Here is a 7,158-nt window from a genome sequence, read left to right on the forward strand (position 1 = left end):
ATAAGTAGGAATACTAGGAATAGTTTTGGGACCTGGATTTAGAGTTCCTAAACATGGCTTCAACATTAGTATGCTCTGTTATGTGAAGGACGCTTTTAAAAGAATGAGTACATGAAGATTTGTCAAAACTCCAAAATATTTCACGTACAACTTATTATTAGACTATGGATGGTGCATCACTTAAAACAATGAAGGTGGAAATGGGTGCACGGAGAGGTGCTGTGCATCGTAGTCAGCAGGAGAGTGTGGTGAAACAATGCAAGGTTGTGCTTCTCCCGGATGTACTACTGGATTGCTCTCTCCCTCTTCCTCTCTATTTCCTCCTTTCCCTTTCTCTCACTCTCTATCACCCTCTCCTCCTTCTGGGGCTGAACAAACTCAAGGTCCACCTCCTGGCTTTGGTAAGCTAGAGATCCAGGACAGTGTATGTAAGACTGAAGTTCAGGTCATATAACTGCAGGCCTACAACAAAGAATGGTACAGATCTGCTTCTAAATCGTGACAGAATGTTCTGGTTTGAAGGGAATCTGGCAGAAGCCACTCTTCCATTTATTCTCAGTAAACCAATCTTGTAGAGCCCGCTCACATTAAAAGGGAAAGCCCACTTACTTATTCTGTTGACCAATATTTATTTTGCCCAGAGGTACCCTCACAGAGCATCCAAAATGTATGGCCAAACAGCCAACCTTTTGTGTTAATCAGGTCAATACCAGCATAGGGGTGTCTGCCCAACTTAATCTGTTTAAGGGGGTATCTACACACATATGATCATGCTAATATTTATCGAACTGTACACTGAAATGAAAGTCATCTCTGTTGTGTGATAAATTAAAAAGACTTAAAGACAATACTGCCTTATGCACAGCTCATGTGAAAATAAAATTTATCAAATTCAGAGTACAGCATCTGAAAGGAGCTAAACTGAAAGCTACTGTCATAGACTTTCAGTATTTAAAGGCATGCTATGATCAGTTATGACTGCAACTGAACACTCTATGAATAACCAGTAAAACATGAGCTCAGAGAGCATGCTAGTGTGCGAATGAGTGCTTTAAAGGTCCACAAGAAAAACTAATGGAAGAATAGGATGGTTAGATACAAAAGGTGGACTGGGAAGAGGGCTCAGAAATAAAAACACTTAGCCTGCGAGTCTTAAAACCTAAGTTTCATCTCCAAGTCCCACAGTAGAAGGAGAAAACTCACTTCCGCAAGTTGCTCTCTGTCTCTCATATACATTGTATGGCACCTGTGTATGCTGGCAAGTACACACACACACACCACACACACACACCAACACACACACACACACACACACACAAACTGAGGATGAGGATGAATAAAATTCTCAAATCTTTTAAAAGTTAGGAAATCAAGGATGGACAATAATTTTAATAGCAGGATGCTAAACCATAATAAGACCATGTTAATGATTACATGGGATCCTCCTTGTGTGTGTGTGTGTGTGTGTGTGTGTGTGTGTGTGTGTGTGTGTGCGCAAAATTGACACAAGGTAAGACTTATTTGAGAAGAGGGAAGCACATTTGGTAAAATACCTCCATAAGATTTGTGCATGCCTTTAATCCCAGCATTTAGGAGGCAGAGGCAGGCAGATCTCTGTGAGGTCGAGGCCAGCCTGGTCAAGAAAGCAAGTTTCAGGACAGCCAGGACTATTGTACAGAGAAAGCAAGTATTGGAAAAAAAACCCAACTTGCTTTCCGCAAGTCAATGTGAAATTTTCTGAAATTAGTGATTGATGTGATAGGGAACAAAGCCCTGTGGGGCTCCTCCAGGCAGGTGGTCCTGAGGTGTATAGGGAACCCAGCTGAGTAAACCATAGGAGCAGGCCAGCACACAGAGTTCCTCCACAGCTCCAGCCCCAGCTTCCTGCCCTGACTGAGCTCCTGCCTTGACTTTCCCCAGTGATGGACTGTTACCTTGAAGAGTGAGCTGAAGTAAATTCCGTATACCCAAGTCACTTTTGATCACTGGGTTTTGTCACAGCAATGGGAACCCTAATTAAGAAACGTGGAGTGTAAATGAACTAAGTCCTCCAGTTGAAGGACAGATACTGTTAGAGCAGACAAAACGAACACACAAACAGAAATCACAAGAATTCCATTTCAAACATAAGGATGCAAACAGTTTAAAAGCGAAATGGTTGGATTCTATAGAATTTTTGTGTATTAATAAAACAAAAAGATCTACTCAAATAATAATAAAACAAATAAATCAGAAAAATATTTCAAGATGAGTAATGTAATGAATGAGCAATGCAATGAGTAATGACAAAAGAAAAATTTATTAGAAAACATATGACAAATGTAAACAAGCATGTAGCCATACTAGAACCTGTGAACGTGTGAAGTAAACACAGAAAACTGAGAGGAAAGTTAAATGAAACCATAATCGTTGAAATCTCTGATTTCAACATTCCTATCCAGTAAGTGAGTTCTGAGTTGACAGAAAAATCCATAAGCCAGTAGAAAACTTACAACAACCCCAGCAATATGACCTCAGCAAAATTTATAGGGGAGTTCACTGACAGCAGAAGACACATTCTTTGCAAGTGACATGGGACATGTAAAAAATTAGACTCCGTTGAAGGAAGTAAAAGAAAATTCAATAAATTTATAAGAATATAAATCATACCATCAAACTAAGTGTGTGATCTATCCACAAAATTAAATTAGAAATGAAAAAAACAATAAGGCTATCTTGGAAAATCACAAAGTATTTGGGAAATTACAACAAAATTCTTCTAAATAAACTAGGGGTTGAAAACAATAATTTAAGAAGTGTTTTCAACTGAATAGAAATTAAGCACAATATAGCAAAGTAACTATGTTAAACTTAAATCAGTGTGTCTGCGGAAACCTGTAGTGGGTATGTGTGAAAACACACTTGCCTGCAAACACATTGCAAGTTTTTATTGATCTGTTCATTGGGAAAGGTGCTTGCTTGCACTTCTGCCTGACACTCTGCCTGACAAGAGCTTGTAAGACTTCTGACCTCCACCTGTAATCACACACGCACATGGGCACACACATATGCACACATGTATGCATGCTTTGCACACACACTAAAACTTAAAAGAAAAAAGTTTTGCTTTATGTCACGTTTTCAACCATTAACAGAGAAACATGACTATTCAATCACTGTGGAAAATCTTGAGATAGAGAGCATTTCCCGAGTACTGCTTTTGAAGGGCTGTATACAAGAGGACTCACGATGCACTGGGGGATAGTGAAAGTGTTTTAATGGAGACAGCAAACATTACGCCAGGTCTTGATGGTGGTGGTTGGATTATAACTGGTCTCTCTATTGTCTTCTGCCTTGACACAACACCAGGTGTCTCTGCCCTGACAGGAAGCCCAAAGAACATTCTTGATGGCAACTAGGAGTGTGAACCACAGGCAAGGACTTGTTATCACGATGGCGGAGAAGTTCTGCAGGCATGCATCCACTTGGCTTCTTTCACTAGACATTGTTTCAAATGTTTTCATTTTAATTTTTAAGAATTTCATATCAGTTCACTGTATTATAATGCTTCCTTCAGAGGAAGATTTCAAAATATATTAAGTTTATCAGGTAATGAAAATAAATATAGATTGAGACAAGCATTGGTGAGGACATGTGAGTTTAGCTAACTGTTTTATTATCAATCAGAAAAAAGAGAATAAAAAATGCTAACACTTTGATGAGACAATTGAAGAATATTTACTTTAAATAAATCATACTTCCAAGAAACATTTGAGAGTATATCTGTGATAGAAATGCTTTCCATATCCACTCCATAGCATGAGCACTTACACCCACATTTCTCTCTCTCTCTCTCTCTCTCTCTCTCTCTCTCTCTCTCTCTCACACACACACACACACACACACACACACACACACACACACTCATCACAAACACCAATTTTAAAGGCTGTGCATACAGTACATTAAAAAATATAACAGCAATCTACTACCACCTAATCATATTTTATGATATGGAATTTTGATAATGACGTTTGATAGGCAACACGTTGAAGTTGATTGAAACTAAATAACCAGATTTGAAGAGTTAAGTATTTGCCTATGGTTAATGTGGCTCCTGCATCATTAGGCCATGCCTGTCATATCTGCATTCTTATTTTGGAGGAATTGGTGGGCCCTGTGCCAGCTGCTTAGCAACGTTCTAGTAGCATATCATTACAACTAAAATCTCTTATTCTCAAACAGTTATTCCTGTTTGAGCATTAAAATCTGCTAAATTTGCAAAGGCTACTCTTGTAAATATTTGAAATGGGAATGAGCATATCATTTAAAATCTTCTATGAATGATACAATTGAGGGATTTGAAAACCCTGGGGTTTTGTGGTTATAAAGTGAAATTTTTCACATTAATTCATCAATTCTTGCTTTCAAAAGCTCATAACAACAGGCTAGTGAGGGGAACTAATATCACCATAAAATTCAACAGTTTCACCTTATCAGCTTATCAACAAAAAAGCTTTCGATTTTCTCATATTTTAAGCATTTTTGCAATTATTAAAGTAAGTGAATGTTTTCAGAATTTCAATTTTTATGGAAAGGTTTTGTGGTAGCAAGAAAACCAAGGAATATTAGAGCCAAAAGTGTGCAAAAATTCCTTCAGAGTATAATAGGTTTTCATTCATAAACAGAACTATGTTCACCATCTGCTGGGCATGAAAGATGGGACAAAGTATGAAATGGCTGACTTTGGGGGGGGGAGGAATTCTTTTTGCCATTGCTTTGTCATTTTATTTTTAAATGTTGTCTCCTTGTGGTTTTGTTTTGTGGATGGAACACTGGGCAGCATGCACACACACTAGAACATCTTCTTTCCCAGAGCTTCATGGGGAGCCCTGAAGAACAACTCTTCTGCCTCTTACCCACACCTCTGAATCTAGTCCATGACAGAGTCCCATCTTTTTTTGATCACTTATTCAAGATTGAAACAAACAAACAATGTCTTTATGGAATAACTTAACTGAAACGTATAAATCAAGCCGTTTTTATCTGGGGGTTGCACATCAGGCAATTTGTGCTTAATGCCGTGTCTCTAGCGTGGGTTAACATAGGTATGAAGGTTGTATGCAGCTGTGTCTTATTCTCTGAGTTTCCTATGTAATGACCAAATACACACTGGGAGGAGACTAGAAACCCTCATTACTGTGATGATGTGTTAGCATGGCTTAGCAGTTAACTAGCTATGACCTAGCTTCAACTGACAAACTTTGTAGGGAGTTCACACTACCAGCAATCATGGATTTTAATCAAAAGAATCTGGCTGATAATTTGAATAAGATTGCTTTCATCAATACCTCAGAGTTAGCTGAGTTTGTGTTTGATATGGTATAGATTTGAGCTGAGGTGTGAATAGATTAAGATATTGATTTTGCATCTTTTGCTGTGGTCCAGCATCTGCCATTATGCCTTTCATGTAACAGCTACTGAATAAATGCTGAGTTGGTAAAGAAATTAATGGAAAACTTGAAATTGGGTTTTGGTTATAGAAAATACACTCAATCCCAACATGGCCCTCATAGCAATTATAACAGAATGCCACCTGAGACTGTTAATGTGCTGCCAATGAGGACTGAAAAAAACCACCTGTTCTATTTCTGGAGAGATTTTAGCATGTAGATAAACAAACAACAACAATCACCTGAATATTCTTTATTTCCATTTTAAGTTAAATACTCTTTGACTGTTTTTAAAAAGTTATCTTTTAAAGTGACAGCATAAATTAACACTGTAGCAGTGATTATTTTTCTTTTCTTTTTTAATTTATTATAATTTATTCAGATTATGTCTTGTTATCGCCTCACATGTATCTTCCCATTCCCACCCTCCCTCCCTCTTCTGCCCTATTCCCCTCCCCTAGACCTCTGACAGAAGGGGACCGCCTCCCCCACCATATGACTGCAGCCTATCAGGTCTCATCTGGATAGCCTGCTTCCCTTTCCTCTGTGTGTCCAGTGGGCCTCCCCACCAAGGGGAACATTCCTCCATTGCTAGTGGGAGTGCAAACTTGTACAGCCACTTTGGAAATCAATCTGGTGCTTTCTCAGAAAATTTGGAATAGCTTTACCTCAAGACTCAACTATGCCACTCCTGAGCAAATACTTGAAAGATGCTCCACCATACAACATGCTCAACTATGTTCAATGCAGCTTTACTTGTAATAGCCAGAATCTGGAAACAACCCCGATGCCTCTCAACTGAAGAATGGATAAAGAAACTGTGGTACATTTATACAATGGCATATTACCCTGCTGTTAAGAACAAGAAAATATTGAAATTCGAAGGCAAATGGATGAAACTAGAAAAGACCTTCCTGAGTGAGAGAACCGTGACTTTTATCTGTAGATAATAGAACAAGTTCCTCTGGGAGGTAATCAAAATCCAATAGATTAATTTTTCTCACTCTGAGTCTTCTGAGACAGAAATGGTAAGAGAAAACGGGGGGATATGTTTTTAGAAGTACAAAAGAGACACACTAGAATGATCTCAGTGAATCCCAGGTTCCAGGGTAGATAGAGACTGTGGGTGTGGTATGTTGGTACATTTACTGGTACTGGACAGTGTACCAGAACGATTTGAAAATGTCTGATCTTATTGCTTCGCAGCCTTTTGGCTAAGATCAAGTGTAGTATCTGTTATTATCAGTTTAATATCTGATATGTCTTCTATCCAAGGACAACATGATAAATGGAGTTTTGAAAGTAGGAGTTGGAGTAGGAGCTTGCTCTCTCCACTGCACACATCGACCTGGTATTGCAGTGCCTCCAGGAACAGTGAACCCCCTCGGGGGAACACAGTAGTTTGAAAATAAGCCCTTACTTTTAAAGCTTATTGCAAAGTCCCATAAAGACTTGCTAGGAAAAAAAGTCTGACCTGAAAAGAGACTTTCAATAGAAGGAAAGAGAAGAGCCAAGAAAGGGCAAACACAGTAATGCACAAATAACCTGACTGGGGCAATCTGTTATATGGCTATCTGTGGTCCCTATACTTACAACTATCTTAATGCACACTGAGTTCATTGACATTTGTAATGGTTCTACATGGTGATTTGATTCTGAGCTAAGTAAATGCATTTCAAAGATCCCAATGAAAATAAATCCAAGACCATGGCCAGCAATGGACAAG

General features: G+C 38.6%; 1 non-coding gene across 1 annotated transcript; it reads left to right on the top strand.

The window, feature by feature from the left end:
* The first annotated feature begins 6,626 nt into the window (after positions 1–6,626).
* LOC127187305 (U2 spliceosomal RNA) lies at positions 6,627–6,817 on the top strand. The gene has a single exon (XR_007830455.1). It is a non-coding gene; the product is annotated as a U2 spliceosomal RNA (small nuclear RNA).
* Positions 6,818–7,158: the final 341 nt, after the last annotated feature.

Source organism: Acomys russatus, chromosome 3, assembly GCF_903995435.1.
Source record: "Acomys russatus chromosome 3, mAcoRus1.1, whole genome shotgun sequence".
Taxonomy (NCBI): Eukaryota; Metazoa; Chordata; class Mammalia; order Rodentia; family Muridae; genus Acomys; species Acomys russatus.